Source organism: Bos grunniens, chromosome 28, assembly GCF_055505025.1.
Source record: "Bos grunniens cultivar Pamir isolate PY7600 chromosome 28, Bosgru_T2T1.0, whole genome shotgun sequence".
NCBI lineage: Eukaryota > Metazoa > Chordata > Mammalia > Artiodactyla > Bovidae > Bos > Bos grunniens.
The window spans coordinates 17,646,240-17,672,880 of record NC_141192.1 but is presented as its reverse complement, the minus strand read 5'-3'; the positions used below and the strand labels follow the sequence as shown (position 1 = coordinate 17,672,880).

At 35.5% G+C, this 26,641-nt stretch overlaps 1 protein-coding gene across 2 annotated transcripts in view; it reads right to left on the bottom strand.

The window, feature by feature from the left end:
• MICU1 (mitochondrial calcium uptake 1) overlaps positions 1 to 26,641 on the bottom strand; it is a 227,770-nt gene that overhangs the window by 133,111 nt on the left and 68,018 nt on the right. The window lies entirely within an intron of this gene.

The window sequence follows — 26,641 nt, the reverse complement described above, 5'->3', positions numbered from 1 at the left end:
CTTATAGAGAAACTGCTATAATAAAAGAAAATAAATAGTACATTGGGATCCAGAAGTTGAGAAACAAAAATCTTAAGACAAAATCTTAGACAAAAATCTAAGGACAAACTGAAAGGAGGAAACCAGGCCAAAAAAACATATCCAATATTATTTTTCTAAGAATCATCTGGACCATGCTGCTGCTCAGAAAATAAAAAGACAAATCTTAAGTTTATAACTTTTAATTTTGATGTAATTTCAAACTCAGAAAAGTGGACAGAACTGTATAAGGAACTCCCATATGCTTTTTACTCACATTCACCAACAGTTTACATATCTCCTTATCTGCTTTATCATTTTACATATCTTCTTTTATATTATATCAAAACTTGGAGCCATGCCCCTTTAGACTTCAATACTTCAATAAATATTTCCTATGAACAAAGACATTCTCTCATATACTACAGTAAAAATTTGATAAAATCAGGATATTTAACACTGATACATATTATTACTTGTAATCCACAGCCTATTATCAAATTTAGCAAACTATCTCAGTAATTTACTTTTTAGCTATTAATACTTTCCTTCTATGGACCTAACAGAAGCAGAAGATATTAAGAAGAGGTGGCAAGAATACACAGAACTATACAAAAAAGATCTTTATGACCCAGATAATCACGATGGTGTGATCACTCACCTAGAGTCAGACATCCTGGAATGTGAAGTCAACTGGACCTTAGGAAGCATCACTACGAACAAAGTTAGTGGAGGTGATGGAATTCCAGTTGAGCTAAAGTGCAGCCCTCAAAATGCCAGCAAATTTGGAAAACTCAGCAGTGGCCACAGGACTGGAAAAGGTCATTCCTCATTCCAATCCCAAGAAAGACAATGTCAAAGAATGCTCAAACTACCACACAATTGCACTCATCTAACACGCTAGTAAACTAATGCTCAAAATTCTCCAAGCCAGGCTTCAGCAATATGTGAACCGTGAAATTGATGTTCAAGCTGGTTTTAGAAAAGGCAGAGGAACCAGAGATCAAATTGCCAACATCTGCTGGATCATTGAAAAAGCAAGAGAGTTCCAGAAAAACACCTATTTCTGCCTTATTGACTATGCCAAAGCCTTTGACTGTGTGGATCACCACAAACTGTGGAAAATTCTTCAAGAGATGGGAATACCAGACCACCTGACCTGCGTTCTGAGAAATCTGTATGCAGGTCAGGAAGTAAGTTAGAACTTAACTCAGACATGGAACAACAGACTGGTTCCAAATAGGAAAAGGAGTACGTCAAGGCGGTATATTGTCCCCTTGCTTATTTAACTTATATGCAGAGTACATCATGAGAAATTCTGAGTTGGATGAAGCACAAGCTGGAATCAAGATTGCTGGGAGAAATATCAATAACCTCAAATATGCAGATGACACCACCCTTATGGCAGAAAGTGAAGAAGAGCTAAAGAGCCTCTTGACGAAAGTGAAAGTGGAGAGTAAAAAAGCTGGCTTAAAGCTCAACATTCAGAAAACGAAGATCATGGCATCTGGTCCCATCACTTCATGGGAAATAGATGGGGAAACAGTGGAAACAGTGGCTGACTTTACTTTTGGGGGCTCAAAATCACTGCAGATGGTGGCTGCAGCCATGAAATTAAAAGATGCTTACTCCTTGGAAGAAAAGTTGTGACCAACCTAGACAGCATGTTAAAAAGCAGAGACATTACTTTGCCAACAAAGGTCTGTCTAGTCAAAGCTGCGGTTTTTCCAGTAATCATGTATGGATGTGAGAGTTGGACTATAAAGAAAGCTGGGTGCCAAAAAATTGATGCCTTTGAACTGTGATGTTGGAGAAGACACTTGAAGAGTCCCTTGGACTGCAAGGAGATCCAACCAGTCCATCCTAAAGGAAATCAGTCCTGAATATTCACTGGAAGGACTGATATTGAAGCTGAAACTCCAATACTTTGGCCACCTGATGCAAAGAACAGACTCATTTGAAAAGACCCTGATACTGGGAAAGATTGAAGGCGGGAGAAGGGGATGACAGAGGATGAGATGGTTGGATGGCATCACCGACTCAATGGACATGAGTTTGAGTAGACTCCAGGAGTTGGTGATGGACAGGGAGGCCTGGCATGTTGCAGTCCATGGGGTTGCAAAGAGTCGGACACGACTGAACTGAACTGAACTTTCCCTCTAGTCCAGGGTGTAGTCCACAAACACAAATGGCCTTTAGTTGTCATGTCTTTTTAATCTCCACTAATCCAAAATAGCTTTCTTTGTCCATCTTTGTTTTTCCCTTTGGAGGTTTATTATTATTTTCCATTGTGGTAAAATTCACATGACATAAAATTCAGCATTCTAACCATTTAACCAGAAAATGTGTGGGCTTTAAAAATTTGGTTTCTTTTGCAGATCAGGGTTTTTGTTGGTCTATCTGTGTTGTAGCAGCAATCAGTATTTCATTCCTTTTTATTGCCAAATAATATTCCATTGTATATGTACCATAAATTGTTTATCCATTCATCCATTAAAGGGTATTTGAGTTGTTTCCACCTTTTGGCTGTTGTGAATAATGCTACTATGTACATTCATGTACAAGTATTTGTTTGAGTATCTGCTTTCAATTCTTTTGGGTATATATCTGGGAATGGAACTGCTGAGTCATATCACACATCTATGTTTATGTTTTTGCAGAGTGGCCAAACTGTTTTCCACAGCAGCTATACCATTTTGCATTACTACCAGCAATGTAAAATGGTTCCAATTTCTCCACATCCTGAGTTTCTTTTCTTCATTTTTTAAATTATATCCATCTTAGTGAGTGCCAACTTGTATCTTATTGTGGTTTGATTTACATTTCCCTACTGTCTAATGATGTTGAGCATCTTTTCATGTGTCTGTTGGCGATCTGTATTATCTTCTTTGGAGAAATATCTATTCAAATCCTTTGCCCATTTTTTTGAATCGGGTTATTTGTTTTCTGTTGTTGAGTTGTAAGGTTCTCTATATATTCTATATACTAAACATGTATCTGATATAGGGTTTGCAAATAAATTCTTTCATTCTGCTCATTGCCTTTCACTCTCCTGATTATGTTCTTTGGTGCACAGAAATTTTAAATATTGATGAAGCTCAACTTGTCTATCTTTTTTCTCTTATTGCTTGTGCTTTTAATGTCATATCAAAGACTTCATCACAAAATCCAGGATCATGAAGATTTACCTGTTTCTCTAACAGTTCTGCAGTTTTAGCTTTTATATTTAGGTCACTGATCTATTTTGAGTTAACTTTGTATTAATGAGAGGTAGGGACTAAATTCATTCTTTTGCATGTGATATCCAGTTGAGCCCATACCATTTATTGAAATGATTATTCTTTTACCATTTATTTCTTGTTGAAAACAAATTGACCATATATATGTGCGTTTATTTCTGGATTCCTCATTTCACTCCACTGATCTATGTGTCTATTTTTATGCCAGTACCATGCTCTTTTTTTTCTCATAATTTTTTAAACCTGTGGTAAAATGTACTTATCATAAAATTTACCATGTTAACCATTTTAAAATGTACAATTTGGTGGTATTAAGTACAATAAAAACATTATATAACCACCACCACTACCTGGTTCCAGAATGTTCTCATCACCCCATTTGGAAACCCCTTATCCATTTAGTCACATTCCACTGCTCCTCCCTCTAGCCCCTGGAAACCACTAATGTACTTTCTGTCTTTATGGATTTACTTTTTCTGGATATTTCATGTAAATGGAACCATACCTAGTTATTTTCTTAGTGGCCACTCTGTGGATTACAATTAACATCTTAAATTTACAGCAATCTGGTTTGAATAAATACCAACTTGAACAGTATTTTAAAAAATTCTACTCTTGTAGAGTTCCATTTTCCTTTATAGTATTTTCACAATTACATTTTTATACAGTGTGACCATTAACATAGATTTTTTAATTACTGTCTTACACATTTGTCTTTTAAATCACAGAGGGATAAACAGGAGTTATACACTACAAATAAAATATTGCCTTTTTAATTTACCTATGTTGTTATCTTTGCTAGTGTTATTTCTTAATATAGCTTCAAGTTATTATCTAGTGTCCTTTCATTTCAGCCTTAAAGTACTCATTTTAGCATTTGGGGTAGAGTAGAGCTACTACCAACAAACTCCCTCAGTTTTTCTTAATCTGTGAATGGTTTAATATCTATCTCCTTCATTTTTGAAGAATAATTTTGTAGGTATAGAATTCTTGGTTGACAATTTTTTCTTTCAGTACTCTAAATATGTCAGCCCTCTGTCCTCCATAGTATCTGAAGAGAAACTGGTTGTTAATCTTACTGTGTACAGGTTGTATGTTGTAAGTTGCTTCTTTCTTGCTGTTTTCAAGATTCAGCAACTTCAGCTTTTGACAGTAATTATGTGTCTCAGTGTGGGTCTCTGATTTTTTCCTATTGGGAGTTATTCAGCTTCCTGGATGTGTAGATTCATATATTTCATTGAATTTGGAACGTTTTCAGCCATTATATCTTCAAATACTCTTTCTGCCCCTTTTCTTCTCTCCTTGCCCTTTGAAATTCCTATTATACATATGTTGGTATACTTGGTAGTGTCACATAGTTTCTTAAGCTGTGTCCATTTCTCTTCAATTTTTTTTTCTTCTGTTTTTTCAGACTGGATGGTATTAATTGACCCACCTTCACGTTCACTGAAGATTTTTCCTGTGTATTCAAATCTGCTGTTGAACCCCTTCACTAAAATTTTCCTTTCAGCTATAGGAAATGTTTAGTTTCAGAATTTCTATTTGATACTTTTTTTTTTTTTTTTACAATTTGTATCTCTTTATTGCTATTACTTCAGAGTCAGACATGACTGAGCAACTTCACTTTCACTTTTCACTTTCATGCACTGGAGAAGGAAATGGCACCCCACTCCAGTACTCCTGCCTGGAAAATCCCATGGACAGAGAAGCCTGTAGGCTGTGGTCCATGGGGTCACTAAGAGTCGGACACGACTGAGCGACTTCACTTTCTTTTTTCACTTTCATGCATTGGAGAAGGAAATGGCAACCCACTCCAGTGTTCTTGCCTGGAGAATCCCAGGTACAGGGGAGCCTGGTGGGCTGCCGTCTATGGGGTCTCACAGAGTCAGACACAACTGTAGCGACTTAGCAGCAGCAGCAGCAGCAGCAGCAGCAGCAGCAAAACTCATTCTCCTTGTTTCCCTTAGGTTCATTAGTGTACTTTCCTTTAGCTCTTTGAGGATACTTACGACATTTAAAGTCTGTTTTAAAGTCTGTTTATAGTAGGTTCAATATCTGAGTTTTTTCAAGGATAGTTCCTATTCCTTTCTTTTCCTGAGTCATACTTTCTTTTCAAGCATAATTTCTTACTGAAAATTGAATGTTTTCTATATTATAATGTGGTAATTCTGGAAATAGGGTTCTCCCACCTGCTCAGGGTTTGTTGTTGGTGCTTGTGTGGGTTGTAGTCATTTCTTTAATAATTTCTCTAAATTCTTCTGTAAACACTTTGTCAAGCATAGTCACTCAAATCTCTGTTTCATTACCAGCTGATGATCTGACAGAGATTTCCTTAAGTTCCTGGATCCAAAGGGTGGGAAAGACAAACTCTCTAGATGCTTGCAGATTGGCTTTGTGGTGGGCATTCTTTCAACGCTTACCCATTGTTTACCATTCTACCTTTGACTTCTTGTTTTCATGGAAGCCACACATCAGCCAGAGATGAAAGTTTAGGGTCTGTTGAGGTTTTCCTCTTAGTAGTCATTCAGCCCTAGCATGTACATCCCCTTCCAGATTCATGACTATATTTGGTTTCTTTACAGTTTTTGACCTTGAACAATTTGAAAAGTACAGGTGAATTATATTGTAAAATATTCCTCAATTTGAATTAGGCTGGTATTTCCTCATGATTATATCATATCTATTATAAACTATGAATTCATAGTAGCTCTAATTCCATTTTAATATCACAGAGTACAGTTTAGTCTTGCCCTTTATACATGTTACTCCCTTCTCCAAAGGGGAGAAAACTGATTCCCATTATCTGCAATACATTTACTCATTTGCTCAGGCTTAGAATACAAGAAAGATAGTTTCACAGTTGTTAATTATCTCTGCAAAAAACAAATGTAGAGTTCAATATTTGTTACAGTTTTAAGTAAAATCCACTTATGGTGAAATGCACAAATCCAATATACAATTCAATGAGTTCTATAAACACATATCTGACTAACCCAGGTACATACTATATTTGGGTTGCAGGACATTTCAACCACCCCTGATGTTTCCTTTATGCCCCTTCACAGTTAATTCCCACCATATTTTTGCACCATGGATTAGTTTTGCCTATTCTAGAACTGCCTAGAAATGGTATCATCAACACATATGCTTCAGTGTGCAGCTTCTATGGCTTAGCATAGTGCTGGGGAGATTCATCCACACTCTATTAACGAGCAACTCATTAATTTTGATTGCAGAGTAATATAATAACTCGACAAAATAAAAATAAGTAATTTATGCAATTTGTTTTGTGTATTAATTATATTGTGCATCTAATACTAATACACACAGTAATACCAAAACTTATTCATTCCTTTATTGATTAAACACAGGCATGTTTCAGATTTTGGCTATTTTGACTTACCTCCAAGTTGTAACTCTTTTACTTGTTATTTTACTTGCAAGTAAAGTTGAGAGTGAAAAAGTTGGCTTAAAGCTCAACATTCAGAAAACTAAGATCATGGCATCTGGTCTCATCACTTCATGGGAAATAGATGGGGAAACAGTGGAAACAGTGTCAGACTTTATTTTTTTGGGCTCCAAAATCACTGCAGATGGTGACTGCAGCCATGAAATTAAAAGACGCTTACTCCTTGGAAGAAAAGTTGTGACCAACCTAGATAGCATATTGAAAAGAAGAGACATTACTTTGCCAACAAAGGTCCATCTAGTCAAGGCTATGGTTTTTCCAGTGGTCATGTATGGATGTGAGAGTTGGGACTGTGAAGAAAGCTGAGTGCTGAAGAATTGATGCTTTTGAACTGTGGTGTTGGAGAAGACTCTTGAGAGTCCCTTGGACTGCAAGGAGAGCCAACCAGTCCATTCTGAAGATCAGCCCTGGGATTTCTTTGGAAGGAATGATGCTGAAGCTGAAACTCCAGTACTTTGGCCACCTGATGTGAAGAGTTGACTCATTGGAAAAGACTCTGATGCTGGGAGGGATTGGGGGCAGGAGGAGAAGGGGATGACAGAGGATGAGATGGCTGGATGGCATCACTGATTCAATGGACGTGAGTCTGAGTGAACTCCAGGAGATGGTGATGGACAGGGAGGCCTGGTGTGCTGCGATTCATGGGGTCACAAAGAGTCAGACACAACTGAGAGACTGAACTGAACTGAAAGTTGAGTATGAGTTCTAGCTGCAACACATCTTTGTCAAAATGTATGTTGCCACTTTCTTTAATTTAGCCATTTTAGTGGTTCTCTCATCATGGTTTTATTGAGCATTTCTCTGATGACTGTTTTATGCACTTTATGCACTCAGTTTATTGGCAATTAATATATCTTTCTTTAGGAAGTATCTGTTCAAGTCTTCTGCCCATTTTTAATTGGGTTGTTTGTCTTTTTATTACTGATCATGGTATGTTCCAGACGTGAGACTCTTTTCAGTGTCTCCAAAATGACCCCAGTGTTTTTTGCCTTCTGGTATCCATGTCCTTATGTAGATCTAGTCTCTTCCCACACTGAATCAGGGCTGGTCTGTGTAACTAATAGGATACAGTTCAAGTGATAATGTATGACTTCTGATGTTAATGCATAAAAGGCACCTTGCTCTGCTGGAGGGAAGCCAGCTGTCATCAGAACAGAACAATCAAGAAGCAGGCTTATGGAAAGCCTACAGAGAGAGGATCTGAGGCCTCTCAGTAACAGTACTATCTTATCAACCATCTGAGTGAGCTACATTAGAAATGAATCTTATAGCCCTAGTCAAGCTAGATGACTAAGGTCCTAGCCAACACCTTACTGCAACTTAATGGAAAAGACTGAGCCAAAATCATGTAGGCAAACTGGTCCCCAATTTCTTATTCACAGAAAGCATGACACAAGAAATAATAATTGTCTTAAGCCACTAAGGTTTGGATTTATTACTGGGTAACAGATAACAAATACAATCAAATATGTACTAAAAGTACATTCTATTAGTCTGTGGCTTATAATTTCTATTGTATATCAATAATCAGAAGTTTTAAACCTTCATCGAATCTAATTTTTCAATTTTCCCCTTATGGCTATTGCTTTCTGTATTCTATCTAATAAATTTCTGCCTATCTCTGGTCCATAAAAATATTCTCTGGTTTTTTTTAGAAGCCTTATAGTTTTAGATTTTATTCTTAGGTCTATGATCCATTTCAAAAGAATTTTGTGTATAGTGAAGTAAGGTGGTAAGGTTTATTTTTTAAAATAAAGATACATAGTTGTTTCTAAGCCATCTGCTGAAAACATCTTCCTTTCTCCATTTAATTAATTTGGTACCTTTATTAAAAATCCATTTACATATAAGTGCATCCACTCTTCTTTAACAGCTTCTGACTTGAGCAGCCTATTTCTTTTGAAGGTCTTTTGATTATTAGCAAAACATATGATTGTTTTCCAAAATATAAATAATGTAGATTGAGAGACTCTGCATGAGATGCATTTAGGGTTATAGTTTAGGTCTAATCACCTCCACCATTGGGGCAATTATAAAATTTGCAGAGATAATAAAGATGTCACTGAACAGACCTTAAATTGTATACTGATTGAGAATTACTATCAGACCATAGGGGCTATTTTACATTGACACTTTACAGTGCTAGTACAGTTAGTGTGATTTTTCTCCTAGAGAAAAGCCCTCTAAATGAGAAAATATTTCTGTTTGCAGGGCTATATACAAGACCTCTGCTGTACTGAGTACAGCTATAGGGACCAGGAGAGGCCAAAAGAAGGTCAAATTGCTCTACATAAGAAAAAGTTGAAGAAGACATCTGGGAGAATAAATATAAAAGGAAAAAGGAATCTTGAAAGGTGAGCCAAAAAGGATAAGGAGACATGACCAGAGAGGAATAGAAAGCATCAAAGCTGGGAAAACGGAGAAAAGAAGGCAGGTGAGCACATACGGGCACACGTGTGTGTGAGGACGGACAGAGAACACGTATTTTGCAGTAGCTCTTTGAAAACAAGAAACAAAGATGTTTAAAGAGGACTTTTAAATTAGTCATGCTTTGTGATGTGCCCTGTGCAACAGTCTTCTGTCTCTTTAATAAAGGTCTGCACTGTTTCTCCATACTTCTGGAGTTGGGGTGGGGGCAGAAGGAGAGAGGGAGAGAAGTTACATTATGTTTTCTGAGGCATCCACATACCAAAGAGTAGTTCAGGTACATTTATGATTATACAACTATCTATTAACTCTTAAGAACTTATAAGTGGGTTTTCAAGTTTCCAAGACTCAGACAATTCTTATAAAATTCATAATATATATTAATCACAAACACCAAAACTATCATAACACCATCATAACTGATCCATCAAATTAGTTAGGAGGAGAATCAAATAAAAATGTCAAGATTTGGAAAGAAGAAAATAAATTTTTAGACTATTTTGTGTTGCACGAATGTTTCTTAGCTGATCTTTTCAAATCAAATGCCCGATTCTACCATAAAATGATATCCTCAAGTCAAACAACAAAGCCAGAGGAGAATCTGTGAAAATAGATATATTTGAGTTTAACAATGAATAAATCTTTAAAAGTACCAAAGTATGATGAAAATGGAAAATCAAGATTTAAAGGACAGTGGAAGGAAGGTTTTTGGCTATTTTTTCTTATTTCTAAAGTCTTCTCAATGTTTCATTTTGCAAATTGAGAATGTCAAGTAAACTGTTCCTTCACTTAATCTTTTGGATAAAGCTTTATCTTTGCCTAAATTTTAACTCACTTTTGTTCTAAGCAAATACCATTTATACACTTCAGGAGGCACAGAGCAAGTAAAACATAGTCTTCCTTAGCAGACTGATGGTGATGCTCATTTTCTCTCACTGTTTCAGAGATGGTTATTTATATTTTTTGTTACTAATGAACATTTAGTATTAATATGCATTTTTACTACGAAAACCTATCATAATGATTTATACTTAATTCAATATAAGTTATAAATTCAATATAGATAATGAACATAACAAAACAAACTAAAAGGAAGATATCTATATAAAAGTTAAAAGAAATAGAATATATTCTAATTCTATTGTAAGACCATACAATATAAGATTAAGCAACATATTAACATGTTATTCAGTAAAAAAATTTATAGAAACTTATTTCATATTAAAGTTCCTGAGGTTAAGATTCTAGCAACTACTTCAGTGTATATGCTGACAATTAAACAGAATTGGGTATTTTAAAAAGAAGCAGTACTTGCAGATACCTTACAGAGCACTATACTATTTTATATATCTTAGAAGCGGCATAGCAAACACTACTCCAATCACCTGAATCTCTGAAAGAATGCAGATAAACTGATCACAACAGAATTTCTATTCAAGTTACTGACAAATGTTATTCCCCTTTTGGAGAACAAAACTATGCACAATATTTCAAAGCAGTGGGCTCACTGACTTAAAATGAAATTTAACTGTTTTACCATTCATTTACATGACCTAGTCTTAGATATTGTATGTTTTAAATTTTAAAACATAGCAACAGACTCAATATCACTAGAACATTCAAATTACTGACCTCAAGTACAAAGAAATTAATAACCTCATAGGAGTCCTGGTATTGATCTCAACTGCACCATATCTAAATCTTTTAATTTTTCAGATAAGCTGAAAGACTTGAGTAAACTTAGAACAAATCAGCAATTACATGTGTAATATACTTCTCAGTTAGTCTAAAACCTCAAATTGTTTCACCAGGATGGCTTTATGCTGAAAGATTCACACTCTGGTTTCTTACCCATCACAAAAACTTATAAAATATCTGGTTAAAATTGCAGGAGACCATCAGGAGACCTGGGACTGGGATTTCCAGACATGATTCAAACAAACTTGTTAATACTCACTGTGCTCAAACACAGTGAGTATTGTAATAGGTTTGAACAAAATAAGGCCAACAATTTTGCCTTCTAGGACTCAACTAGATAAAGCCAAAGGAAAAAAATTGTATCTATGAGCTTAACCTCAGTTATTTATTCTAGTTAAGATCTACTTTTCAAGTTCTATAGTGTAAGGTAAACTTTTTTCTGTTGAATAAAAGTTGATAGACTGTGCCAGCAAAATAGATGCTAACACATCATCTAGAACTTCAAAACATCTCTGGTATATAGAAAACCTGATAAAGAACACAGCTTTACTATTTAAATTAAGGTATCATCTTTTATGAGATGGAAATAACTGGATTGTTTTAATACTAACATTTCTCTATGTTGCTGAAATACATTTCAAAGCCTGCCCAAATTCCTCAAGAAGTACTTGAGGTTGTATTTCAGAAACAATGATAATAATATGCTTCTTCCAAAAGATGCAATGTTTGCATATCATTTCCAAATGATAACAGTATTTCTACCTAAGGCTGGGTTAAGGCCAGGAAAGAAGGATGTTAGAAAGAAAGAGAAAAGTCAGCAATTTCCTCATGCAATTAATGCTCACTCTTCATTGTTTAGTTGGTGCATAGATAGGTGCCAAAGCCTGTAAGATATCAATCTTAAACAATCACACTATTCTCAATCAAACAGAAAATGTTGCACAGTTAAAATACTTGTTATTCTTCTTTTATCCCATACCTGAACTTGCAGAAAGAAAGAATTTGGGGATATGTCAGATGAAAATTAAATTGAGATGTTTCTAATTTATAGTTCATGATTTCTTCTATTCCTAACTCAGTTTCCAAACTTTTAAAAGGTATTATTGAATTTGAGGCAACAAACAAAAATTTCTGTGCAACAAACTACAGAACGTGAATGCTTAAGATCCTGGAAACTTCACTCTTGCAGAAAGCCGTTCTCTTTTCAGTCCCAATTCTAGCCACTTTAGCTCTAAGAACAACTCCAAACTCCTAGAATACAAATGCTTTCCTACTTCATTAACTAGATGGCTAGAGAGAATAAGGATAATAAATGAGGATGCTTTTAAAAAAATAAAACAGTGGCAGAAGATTTGATTAAAGCAATGATAAAAATTCAAAAGTGTAATGCAATAGATTCATTTCAAAGAAATGATATAACTTTATTGAAATGATCTATTTCAGTTCTTAGTATTTGATGAGGTGTTATCAAAACCCTAGATGTGGAAAATCATCAACCATGTTAGTTTCTACCACATTATGCCTGCGAACTTGCTTCAAGGCAGCTCTGGGTGGGAGAATCTATATTTTGTCATTATTGATTATCTGCTATCCAAATCTAAGAATTTAATTTTGAATGTTGGCCACTCAAATCAATCAGTGCTGAAAAGAACTGTCCTGAGCTCAGCAGCAATACTTATTTCAGTCACATGGGTTAGAAGAGGCTTCCCTACCACTCCGTGGGGAAAAAAACCTCACATACAAATTTTGAAAAGTAAGTCAATAGTGTTGCACCTTCTTCTATTTGGAAAATCACTTTCAAGAAAAAATACACCATAGGAAAAAAGAAAAAGAGCTTCACTCTGAGGATCAGTGTTCATATCCTTGATTTACACCATTCTAGAAACTACCATTTCCCAGGAAATCCTTTGGATGAAGAACTTTTAAATCATTTCAAAGTCAAACAGTTTCAGGTATTCCTTGAACACCACCAATGATTAAAGACATACTAAGAATTATAGTTTGCATGTTCTCTGCATGCACACTTAGTCACTCAGTCGTATCTGACTCTTTGCGATGCCATGGACTGTAGCCCACCAGGCTCCTTTGTCCATGGAATTCTCCAGACAACAATAATGGAGTAGGTTGCCATTCTCTTCTCCAGGGAATCTTCCCAACACAGGGATCAAACCTGTGTCTCCTGCATAGCAGGCAGATTCTTTACCCTCTGAGCCATTGGGGAAGTCCATTCTATGCTAGGTATTGTGTTAAACACTTCTATTATCTCTTTTAAGTTCTTACTGCAATTCTGTGAGATAGGTGATACTACTACCTACACTTAACAGATATAAAACTGAGGGTTAGAGAAGTAAGAAGCCCAAGGTGACAATGCTATAAAGTGGCAGGACAGGTCATGATCTGACTCCAGAACCCATGCACAAACTATTGTATTGTATGTTGTATTATATGTTGTATTATATCAAATGCACAAAAATACATCAGGTGTCTATATGGTGGTTTAGTTGTTAAGTCATGTCCGACTCTTGCAACCCCATGGACTGTAGTCTGCTAGGCTCCTCTGTCCATGGGATTCTCCAGGCAAGAATACTGGAGTGGGTTGTCATTTCCTTCTCTAGGGGGATCTACTGACTCAAGGATTGTACCTGGGTCTCCTGCATTGCATGCAGATTCTTTATCAACTGAGCTATGAGGGAAGTCCAACTATTTGCAATTTCTAAAACTGATAATGCAGATCAAATACTGTTGGAACAAAACAGTTAGTTATTGTAAAATACTAATCTTGAGGTTTAGCTTGTATTAGCTTATTTATCTTGAAGATGAAAATCTAGTTAATGATGTAGGTGCACATCATATTTTTATGTCTTGATTTGTTCAAACACGTATTTTAGTAATTTGCAAAATAAGTATCACTAAAAGAATGTAATGATTCTGTATAATCTTCTTAACTAGTAGATGTTAGGTTGATTTATAATTGGAGAAGCTTTTTAAGTTTAGAATTTTTTTTAAAAATGCACCATGGCGAAGATAAATATGCAAACCAAGAACTATCCTCTGCAATCAAAGGTCATCAACACATATGAGTTGAGAAATCATTTTTAACCATCATTAGAAGAAAAAAAATGTTTTGAGTGACTTTCATAGAAATCTATTTGTGTAACGTTCAAAGATGCTAGCATGTTTGTGCTAAAATGATTTTTAAAATTAAGTTAGTTTGGAACAAAGTCCTTTCAGATTGAAGTGAATTTCAAATTTTGTTTCATGATGGAAATGCTAAACAAAAAGGCACTGGAAATGTAATGGTTAGTCATGTTCATGCTTTCAAATCAACAATGATAAATCAAATGGGTTCACAGTTGATCCCAAACTCAAACACAACAAAATCTAAAATAAAAATGTATTTAAAGACATCTTATTAGAAGTCTTAATATTTGGGGTAACCATGTAAACTATACCCTTCTTGGGAGCACTTAATGATTATATTATTGTTTCTTTGTTCAAGATGAATAATCAAGGACATGGGTTAAATCAACAGACTTTAGCAGTGGTGGAACTCAGGGACTGGAAAGAGACATTACAGTCATTCCCTACAGAAATATAATAAGTATTGACACCATTCATTAGCTGTATCTGAGGAATAGCACTCATACTGTACTACCAGAAAAAGAAACAACAAAATGATTCCAGCCTTTCCACAGGCAACAGGAACTTAGCATGCAAAGGACAAATCCCTGTAAGGAAGCAAGCAAGCAATACCTCTCCTATTAAGTAACTGCTCATTGACCTTTGGAAGCTTAAACAATTTTTAGTAGTGTCACCAAAATGAGTGATGTTTATAGAACCCAACGTAAGTCAACAATTCCCCCACTACCTATTCTAAGAAAAAAATCTTATTATTTTTAATACAAAAAGCTTATTAATAAGAATTTTTAGCTGCTTCCTACAAACTGTCCTGCCATAAATAAGAGAACTGGAAGCGGCTTTCCTCAATCGCAGGTGTTAACATCTCATTTGATTTATGCTCCTTAGCACTTTGCATGATGGTTGAGCCATAGCTATTCTAAAACAAAATCTCTGGACTTAAGGAACATTGATCATGAGGTTATCAATCAATTATTTTGATATAGTAATTTAAGTATTTGTTGATTTGTTTCAGAATGTAGTTAAAGGAAAATTAAGATAATCTACAGAACCACTAACAGGATGAATGGTTTGAGGGGTTGGTAAGGAAACTACTACAAATACATATACCATTTTAAGAACAAGGAAGCACAGGGAAAATTTTGTATAAAAATAAAGAACACCCTGTAATCTTCACTAATTGATTATTTTAAGCCAAAAGATGTTCTAATTAAGTTTTATATTTTTATTAAGAAATGCAAGAGTAATGTTTTTAGTGAATATTTTAAAATACATTTTAGTAGTTTATAAACTATAAGAAGTCTAAACCTTCAAAGATCAATTTGAAAAGTACTTCTTACATGTGTCCTTGAAATTCTCCTTTGTCAGCCTACAAATCTATATATTCTTTTTCATCATTTTCTCTATGTATTTGTTGCTTTTCCAAGTTAAAGCTGTTGTTTAGCTCAAAAAAGCAAAATAATGAAGTGTTTCTAAATGCTTCATCTGTTTACTCTTAAGTCATTTTACTGAGTTAAGTACAACTAAGTAACTGCCTATCTGTATTTATTACTTAAGAAATTTCAAAAGAAAGAAAAAGGACTAATTTTTCACTTGGAGTTGTCTCACCATCCCTGTTACAGTTCAGCCAGGAACATGGCTTCCCTACTAAGACAATTTAAATGACCCAACTGAGTATCTACTATACAATGTTTAAAACAGTTTCTTTAACTTTTGTGTGACACATAATGTTAAAACTTCCTTTTAAATTATGCTAGGTTCTATATTCTCAAGGACTTGTGAAGTATTTGACCTGTCATATTAGAGATAAAGTACGTTAATTTAAAGTGACAGGAACTGAATCATTCTGAAGGGAGCAGGGAAAGGACATAAGCATGCACTGAACCTTTATCCCTGCACCATAACTATGGGTTTTGAAACATTAATTAATTTAAAGCACATGCTGCTGAGTCGGTACCTGCCAGAAATCCTGATCAGAAGATGAGAAAAAGAAAAAAATTGACATTGATTATATGAACAAAAACTCCTAAATTAAATATACATGTATCACAAACAATTATAACATATAAGGACCAAATGAGATTTGTAATAAAAGGACTGAAAATCTGTAAACAGGAAATGAGAAATACATAGAAATATTTTATATATTATCTAGTAGGTACAGTAGGACAAAACAAAAACCCAAGTAATTCAATTCTTAACCTTCCCCTAAAAAACATACAATTTCAGAAAAACTTCACAACACTATAAAAAGAGAATACATGAATAATTAATTTATTAAAGAAAAGGGAAAGCAAATATTTAACTTTTTTTCATAGGTAGTCAAGCCATTTCTTTAATTAAGGTTTCCTTTAAGGGTATCTTATTGTCATTTCATGACATATTTTTTAACTTGACAGCAAATTTGTTGGTTTACTAACCATATTTGCCATATAGACAATCAACTCAGCCTGGAAAATCCCACGGGCAGAGGAGCCTGGTAGGCTGCCGTCTATGGGGTCGCTAAGAGTCAGACACGACTGAGCGACTTCACTTTGACTTTTCACTTTCATGCATTGGAGAAGGAAATGGCAACCCATTCCAGTGTTCTTGCCTGGAGAATCCCAGGGACGGGGGAGCCTGGTGGGCTGCCATCTATGGGGTCATACAGAGTTGGACACAACTGAAGTGACTTAGCAGCAGCAGCATGCTTTTCTCTAGCATTTCATACAAATGAAGAAGATAACACACACAGTAGCAGCTAACTCCTTTCATAAACTGAGTAAAGGGCTCCAAGTAATGCAAAATAGCTATAATCTGTAGAGTCAGATACTTTGCCTTTTGTCTTGTTCTTATAGTTACAGAAGATAATTGATACTCAGAGGTTAAGTAGTCCCTTGCCCAAAGTTGTATGTGGCAGAATTCATATATGAATACAAGATTGTCTATACCCAAAACCACATTAATCTCATCCTATGCTTTTACACACTAATAAATATAATAATCCATAATTCTGTATTTTTCAAATTCAGTTCAGCATACCTACAATATCTACCAATCATTTATGCGTAGCTATGAGATGCTCAAATTGTACATCCCTTGTAAAATATTTTAAACACCAAAACCAGATTTTCTGAGGGCTGTAGTGTCTACAAAGAACTAAAATTGCTAATTTGTAAGAAGAGAGAAAAGTGAGAAAATAGTTTTTAAAATTATTTAAAGAACTTCAGATGAGAAAGAAAGAAGATGAAAAAATCTGAGACTAAAAATAAAACAGAAAAGTACAACAGGTGTAAAAGGATTTTCTGAAATGCTGAACCAGTACTTGATTTCATTTTGGTAATGTATTACATTGTAAACTTTTGCTTATCTAAAGGCTATAGAGTAGCTTGAATCAAATGATGCAACATTTAACACAAAACCAATCAACATTTGAAAGACTAAACAGTTCAGTTTTTAACAGGAATATTATTTTCTCAATAGAAAGTAATCTTCATTTTAATAAGCCAAGATCCAATTTTCAAATATAGATAACAGTCTTCACTTTAAGAGTGATGGTTTCGATTAAAAAAGAAAAAGGAAAAAAAAGACACAGCATTTTTCAAAATGCCAATTGATATTCATGGCATTTGAGAAAACAATGGAGGAAATGACAGTGAAGTTGAAATTCTTCTAAATTCAGGTATTGAAATTTGTGTCTCTCTTGTTTTCTTTCTTTAAAATTAAACACTGTGGTTTTTCAGGTTAACATAGGCTTTTAATCCAAGAAGAAAAAATTAACACTCTTCAACAAAGTGAAAACACCAAGTTCTTTTTTGCACAAATAACATTGTTAATAAACTATAAGAAATATTTAACAAGAGAAGTTTCTATTTACAACTAGATCATATAGACAAACAGCTTAGATACATGAAAGGAGAAAGATAATAGCATAGTGCTTAAGACAGTGGATGCAGGAGCCAGAGTTCCAATTCGGACTCTTGGCTCCACCAATTACCAACTGTATGATCTCAGGTTAAAAAAAAAGGCTAAGCTACTTAACTTTTATGTATTTTAGTATCTTATTTGTAAAATGATAAAAACAGCAAGCTATCTGAAAGAGTGGTTGTGTGCATTAGAATTATTATGTATAAACACTTGGAACAGTGCTTGGTAGATAATAAATACTCAAAAACTTCAACTGTTGTTCTTTTTCATATTAGTAGTAGTACTGACAGTAATAGCTCCCTCAAGAGACAAATAGAATCAAGCATTTTTCATTTAGAAATTTTACTTTCAACTAAAAAACAAACCACTGACAACCAAAGAATGAATGTGTCAATGGAGTTTTTTTTTAAAGGGCTAAATTATCATCCCTAAAATAATATGTAATTATGATATATTTGTGGAGAACTTCAGGCTTCAAATAATTGAAATACTTTATGTATCCTCTTCGAATGTCTTACAATTTTTAGGACAAATACAAACAAGGATCAAAAAAAAATATGAAGCAGAAACAATAAAATTGTCTATATATTCTTATTTATCAATGCATGTGTGCTAAGTTACTTCAATTGTGTCCAACTCTTTGTGATCCGATGGACTATACCCTGCCAGGCTTCTCTGTCCATGAGATTCTCCAGGCAAGAATACTAGAGTGGGTTGCCACGGCCTTCTCCAGGGAATCTTTGCAACCCAGGGACTGAACCGCCATCTCATTATGTCTCCTGCATTGACCCGAACTGGGAAGCCCTATTTATCTATAGAAAGACCTGAATAAATATACCAATTCACCAGGAATTTAGAACTGACTGGTTTTGAGTCTGTGAAAAGCAAAAGAAAGGAGAGGAGGAAGTATCTAATTAACAAAGTAGAAATCATAAGAAAATCAATCCTGCTATTAAAACTTGAGCAAAATTAAAGTAATTCAAATAAATATGAAGAGTCACCAAATTCTTCAGTTCAGTTCAGTTGCTCAGTCGTGTCCAACTCTTTGTGACCCCATGAATCACAGGATGCCAGGCATCCCTGCCCATCACCAATTCCCAGAGTTCACTCAAACTCATGTCCATTGAGTCAGTGATGCCATCCAGCCATCTCATCCTCTGTCGTCCCCTTCTCCTCCTGCCCCCAAACCCTCCCAGCATCCGGGGCTTTTCCAATGAGTCAACTCTTTGCATGAGGTGGCCAAAGTATTGGAGTTTCAGCTTCAGCATCAGTCCTTCCAACGAACACCCAGGACTGATCTCCTTTAGAATGGACTGGTTGGATCTCCTTGCAGTCCAAGGGACTCTCAAGAGTCTTCTCCAACACCACATGGCTGCAGTCACCATCTGAAGTGACTGGGGAGCCCAAAAAATAGTCTCTCACTGTTTCCATTGTTTCCCCATCTATTTGCCACGAAGTGATAGGACTGGATGCCATGATCTTAGTTTTCTGAATGTTGAGCTTTAAGCCAACTTTTTCACTCTCCTCTTTCACTTTCATCAAGAGGTTCTTTAGTTCTTCTTTGCTTTCTGCCATAAAGGTGGTGTCATCTGCATATCTGAGATTATTGATATTTCTCCCAGAAATCTTGATTCCACCTTGTTTTTCATCCACCCCACCGTTTTGTATGATATACTCTGCATATAAGTTAAATAAGTAGGGTGACAATATGCAGCCTTGACGTACTCCTTTCCCGATTTGAAACCAGTCTGTTGTTCCATATCCAGTTTTAACTGTTGCTTCTTCTTCTTTTTTTTTTTTTTTAACTGTTGCTTCTTGATCTGCATAAAGATTTCTCAGGAGGCTGGTCAGGTGATATTGTATTCCCACCTCTTTCAGAATTTTCCACAGTTTATCATAAGCCGCACAGACAAGGGCTTTGGCATAGTCAATGAAGCAGATTCAGTTCAGTTCAGTCACTCAGCCGTGTCCGACTCTTTGCAACCCCAAGGACTGCAGCACGACAGGCCTCTCTGTCTATTGCCAACTCCCAGAGTTTACTCAAACTTATGTCCATTGAGCCAATGATGCCATCCAGCCATCTCATTTTCTGTCATCCCCTTCTCCTCCTGCCTTCAATCTTTTCCAGCATGAGGGTCTTTTCAAATAAGTCAGTTCTTTGCATCAGGTGGACAAAGTATTGGAGTTTCAGCTTCAGCATCAGTCTTTTCAATGAATATTTAGGACTGATTTCCTTTAGGATGGACTGGTTTCCTTTAGGATGGACTGGATCTCCTTGCAGTCAAAGGGACTTTCAAAAAGTGTTCTCCAACACCACATTTCAAAAGCATCAATTATTCGGCACTCAGCTTTCTTTATAGTCCAAATCTCAAATCCATACATGACTACTGGAAAAACTATAGCTTTGACTAGAAGGACCTTTGTTGGCAAAGTAATGTCTCTGCTTTTTATATGCTGAAGTAAGATGTTTTTCTGGAACTCGCTTGCTTTTCTGATGATCCAACGGATGTTGGCAATTTGATCTCTGGTTCCTCTGCCTTTTCTAAAACCAGCTTGAACATCTGGAAGTTCACAGTTCACATACTATTGAAACCTGGCTTGGAGAACTTTGAGCATTACTTTGCTAGTGTGCGAGATGATGCAATTGTGTGGTAGTTGGAACATTCTTTGGCATTGCCCTTCTTTGGGACTGGAATGAAAACTGACCTCTTTCAGTCCTGTGGCCACTGTTGAGTTTTCCAAAATTGCTGGCATATTGAGTGCAGCACTTTCACAGCATCATCTTTTAGGATTTGAAATAGCTCAACTGGAATTCCATCACTTCCACTAGCTCTGTTCATAGTGATGCTTCCTAAGGCCCACTTGACTTCACATTCCAGGATGTCTGGCTCTAGGTCAGTGATCACACCATCGTGGTTATCAGGGTCATGAAGATCTTTTCTGTATAGTTCTTCTGTGTATTCTTGCCATCTCTTCATAATATCTTCAGCTTCTGTTAGGTCCATACCATTTCCATCCTTTATTGTGCCCATCTTTTTTCATGAAATGTTCCCTTGGTATCTCTAATTTTCTTGAAGAGATCTCTAGTCTTTCCCATTCTATTGTTTTCCTCTATTTCTTCACATTGATCACTAAGGAAGGCTTTCTTATCTCTCCTTGCTGTTCTTTGGAACTCTGCATTCAAATGAGTAGATCTTTCCTTTTCTCCTTTGCCTTTCGCTTCTCTTCTTTTCATAGGTATATGTAAGGCCTACTCAGACAACCATTTTGCCTTTTTGGATTTCTTTTTCTTGGCGGTGGTCTTGATCACTGCCTCCCATACAATGTTACAAACTACTTTCCACAGTTCTTCAGGCACTCTATCAGATCTAATCCCTTGAATCTGTTTCTTACTTCCACTGTACAATCATAAGGGATTTGATTTAGGGCATACATGAATGGTCTGGTGGTTTTCCCTACTTTCTTCAATTTAAGCCTGAATTTGGCAATAAGGAGGTCATGATCTGAGCCACAGTCAGCTCCCGGTCTTATTTTTGCTGACTCTAGAGAGCTTCTCCATCTTTGGCTGCAAAGAATATAATCAATCTAATTTCAGTATTGACCATAGAGTCTTCCCTTGTGTTGTTGGAAGAGGGTGTTTGCTATGACCAGTGCATTCTCTTGGCAAAACTCTTGTTAGCCTTTGCCCTGCTTCGTTTTGTACTCCAAGGCCAAATTTGCCTGATACTCCAGGTATCTCTTGACTTCCTACTTTTGCATTCCAATCCCCTATAATGAAAAGGACATCTTTTTTGGGTTTAGTTCTAGAAGGTCTTGTAGGTCTTCATAGAAACATTCAACTTTTTCAGCATTACTGGCTGAGGTGTAGACTTGGATTACTGTGACAATGAATGGTTTGCCTTGGAAACAAACAGAGATCATTCTGTCGCTTTTGAGATTGCATCCAAGAACTGCATTTCAGAGTCTTTTATTGATTATGATGGCTACTCCATTTCTTCTAAAGGATCTTGCCCACAGTAGTAGATATAATGGTCATCTGAATTAAATTCACCCATTCCAGTCCATTATACTTCACTGATTCCTAAAATATCGATGTTTACTCTTGCCACCTCCTGTTTGACCACTTCCAATTTGCCTTGCTTCATGGACCTGACATGCCAGGTTCCCATGCAACACTGATCTTTACAGCATTGCAGTTTACCTCCATCACCAGTCCCATCCACAAGTGGGTGTTGTTTTTGCTTTGTCTACATCTCTTCATTCTTTCGGGAGTTATTTCTCCACTGATCTTCAGTAGCATATTGGGCACCTACCGACCTGGGGAGTTCATCTTTGTGTCCTATCTTATTGCCTTTTCATACTGTTCATGGGGTTCTCAAGACAATACTGAAGTTGTTTGCCACTTCCTTCTCCAGGGGACCACCAAATTCTATACCATAAGAACTTCAGTCCCCCTGCTAACTAACATCTTTGATCTGCAATACAATTTACTCTTAAAAGACAGGAAATCTCTTACATAACTTACTATATGCATCAAGGAGTAATACTATACTTGACCTTATTGGCAGACTCATATTTTATCTGTGATATGAATAATCACAACTCACAGCATTCAGACCATTACAGTACAGGAAAAAAAATGTGCCCATACTCCACTTGGGGAAACAAGACTTCTCCCTAAAAGGAATGGAATTTTAAACTTCACCAATATTTTTAAAAACAACTTTTACCTAAGTGAGTAATTAAAAGCATTTGGTTATATTAAAGCTTTGACTTCTAACTATAGCTCTATCTTTTTTATTCTTGCATATCATCTTTTTATTATAAACACTATAATCTGTATTTTCTTTTCTAGACTTTGACTGTACTTTCCTCTCTTTCACCTCAATGTGGACAATGTTTCAATTTGATTTAAAATGTATACCTTTTCCATGTAAACAAATATTCTTGACAGCATCATAAAGGAGATGGAAATAAAACACATGTTAATTCTTTCTCCAAATTAGGAGAGATTCTAAGGGGACTGAAATTACAAATAATGAAAAGACTCATTCCAGAGGCATGATTTTTGAAAAGTTCAGGGAGAGGTTAGGGGAAAAGGGAACTTGATATAAAGGAAAGAATAAAAAATCTATTTTCAAAAAAAAAATGTTTTGGAATGATAATAATGGACAACTAGTTTCAATGGGCAATTCATCATTACTTAAAAATAGAGTATTAACTACTTCAAAGACAGCATGAACTTTGACTACTTCAAGGCTCTGGAATACTGGTATTCTTTGAAGAAACAATTTTACCTAGATGATGCAGTTTTCTACCATAACTTGAAAAAAAAAAAACCTCATGGTAGGGTTTGAGATAGAGAAAATTGTCTATTACAGACAATAAGAACAGAAAATATAAAACATAATTTCTAACTGGTGGAATGTTAAGGAAAAAAGGAGAAGGAAGAGAAACAGGAAAATGAAAGGTTTCAGGACAGCAATTACATGAACAAATATTTGACAACTATGTAAAATAAAGGCTCTATTTAGAAGGGTGCTTTGTCTTACAGACCAATTATTAGATGATAAAAAGTTAAACTCAGGAAAAAGTACAGCTTTCATTAAAGAAATAATTCATGAAATAATGGCATTAACCAATCATAACGAGAATGTACACGAGACTGTGGGGAAAGAATGCATTTTTTTTTTTAAAATCTATGATATATTACACTAAAAGAAAAGCCAGACCATATTCTGTGTTACCATCTGTATACTAGTGCCAACACTCTAATTATAATGATTTTCAAATATCCTCAAATAGAAAATCTGAACTCTTTAAGTGTTGAGGTTTTTAAACTAGTCTGAATATTTTTAAAAATATCATTTACCTACAAAATATATTCTTTTTAAAAATTATTTATTCTTTTTTTGTTGTTGCTGTGCTGGGTGTTGGTCGCTTTGTGCAGGCTTTCCCTAACTGCAGTGAACAGGGCTGCTCTCCGGTTGTGGTGCACCTGCCTCTTGTTGTGGCGGCTTGTCTTATTGTGGAGCACTCTCCTAGTTGCTCCGAGGCACATGGGATCCTCCCGGATCAGGGATTGAACCTGTGTCCCCTGAACTGGCAGGTGGATTCTTTTCCACTGCACCACCAGGGAAGTCCCTACAAAATATATTTTTAAAACAAAAGGCCACTGACTGTAGTTTCTACAAGGCCTGTGTTAGCAGATAGTTTTGAAATGCATAAATGCTGCAAGTTTCAATAATAATGTATTGCATGACTTTTCTACAAAGGAAATTGCTAAGCATCCTTAGAGTAAGGGTATGCTAAGCATCCTTAGCATACATTAACATAAGGTAGTGATGAGCTCTGGAAAAAGATCTTCCCCCTCAAATTCAAAAGCTGCTTAATCAAATTCAATTTCACAAACTATCAGTTGAAACAGCAGTTTCATTTACTTCTTGAAAATTCTCTAGTCAAAAAGAAAAAAAGATGAGAAGTAAGGAGTAACTGCAATTATTTGTCAATATCATTGGGCCATTCTTTCCTACTTTGCTGGAGTTTGTATGAAATTCAAGTACAAATGAGAAAACACTTCAGGAAAATGATACTACTTCTACATTTCTTCTTGCTCTTATTGACCAAAAACACTAAAGTGTTTTTGTCACTTTAGTGTTTTGTCAACATGAAGGCAATAAAATAAGACAATTTCTTAGTGGTCAAATGATAGACTTAATTAAATGGTGTGCTGAATGTTAAAACAACGGAGAAATAAAGAGGATGAGAACAAATATTTCTCTAAGTAATTTATAACTAGTTCATCTTTTCAAGTTAAAAAAAGGAGAGAGGGAGAAAGAAAATTATCTGTTTAAAAATCAAAGTAAGTTTGAAAGGAAACGCAAGTGTTTTCTTAGTAGTAATGACTACTAAGTTTCTAACCATCATGCATGAAATTTACTATAATTACCACATACATCTGTTTTTTCAACAGGAAATTATTTTAGGAGTTATGTACTCTGGAAACTGCTACTCAGCAACTGAGATTTTCTGATTGGGATAACAAGAGTCATGAAGATCCAAAGGAAAAGAATTAAGATCAACACTTGAATTGAAGGAGGAAACAGAACAGGCTCCATCTTGAAAGCTGGACTCCATCTTGGGCCGGACTGTGGACCTTGAGCTATATGCCCAGTACCTATGGATACAACATACCAACTGGAAAACCAGGTCCCCTGGATGGAAGGGCCCTAGTGCTCATACCTAGACTCTCTGTTGCCTAAAAGAATACCCTAATTATCTGTGTAACCGAATAGAATCATACATTCTATTATGCTTATTGGGGGATGACCACAGGCCTATTGATAATTGTCCACTGTTAACTACCTAGGCTTAAGGCATATGAATCAGGGATTAACTTTGATCGTATCTTTCTTTTCCTTTGTTCACACTAGTTTCAGGGAATTTGGGGAGGTGGGTTTGGGCATGTACACTTAGGGTATATAAGGTTTTCAGAAAAACTGGTCAGGGTCCTTGGCTAAGAGGAGACTCTGCCTTGGGCCCACCGGTATAATAAACTGCACTCCACTATCTGCATTGTCCTTCTGAGTGAGTTTGTTTCCCAGAATGCGTGGCTACAACAGAATAAGCATTGATTCTTAAAATTATTGAGAAAAAAACTTGATACACTGCAAAAATCCCTGAAAAAACTACTAAGTTAATTAAGCACTGAATGAACTTGCACTCTTAATTATTTAAGATTTAAAAACAGTATAGAAACTACTTTCTTAGACTTCATGAAACAAAGACAATTCATAAAGACATAAACTAGACATGAACTAAGTTAAAGTATCCCATTTACAAAGCATAACCTTCACTCCTTAAAATAAAACCTTAATAATATATTTGATAGAATATAGGACTTAAATGAAGAAACTAGCAAAGGAATTAAACATGCACATCATTATGTGGATGAAAGGGGAATTTGTGCACTTTTTCTGGGGAACAGGCTAGCTGGCTCAGGGTCACTGGCTCAATTTTATATCTCCTTATGTAAGCGTCCCATTCTTTTATTTTCTTTCAGAATCTGTTCCCCTGGATGAAGTCAACTTTTATATGCCTGACTTTCATATAAATCAAACTTTCAAACATTAGAACACTGATATCCTTAAATCTTGCCTTTCCTACTCTGATTTCAGATTTTGCGCTTCAGTGCATAAACATTTGCAACTATAATCTGTTAAGAGTGCCTTCCAAACATAGAAGCACTGCCATTTTTGTCTCCATAGCAAGAGGAGCACACAAATACTTTAAATTATTTTTTAAATTTATTTGCCTTTTATTGAAGGATAATTGCTTTATAGAATTTTGCTGTTTTCTGTCAAACCTCAACATGAATCTGCTGTATGGCTCAGGAAACTCAAATACTTTATATTTTTATTGCATTTTACTCTTGCTATTTTATAAAGATGAGTGGAAATTGAAAAAAAATGCAAACAACACAAATGATAAGAAATGTAGAGGTCAAAGATTTAAATCAATTGAAACAAAAGTAGAGCTCATCAATCAATCCAAAAGTTGCAAATTTCTAGCATCAAGTTGACAAGCACTGGCCAAAACAGGAAAAAGTAAAGAGCACATATAAAACATGAGTTACTATTAGGGCTTCTATATTTGGGAGTTCTCTAGGAATGGAAATTCCCCTTTTAACATGTAAAGTTGCTGTTCAACTTGCACATATATCCAACTTTACATATTTTGGGGTTTA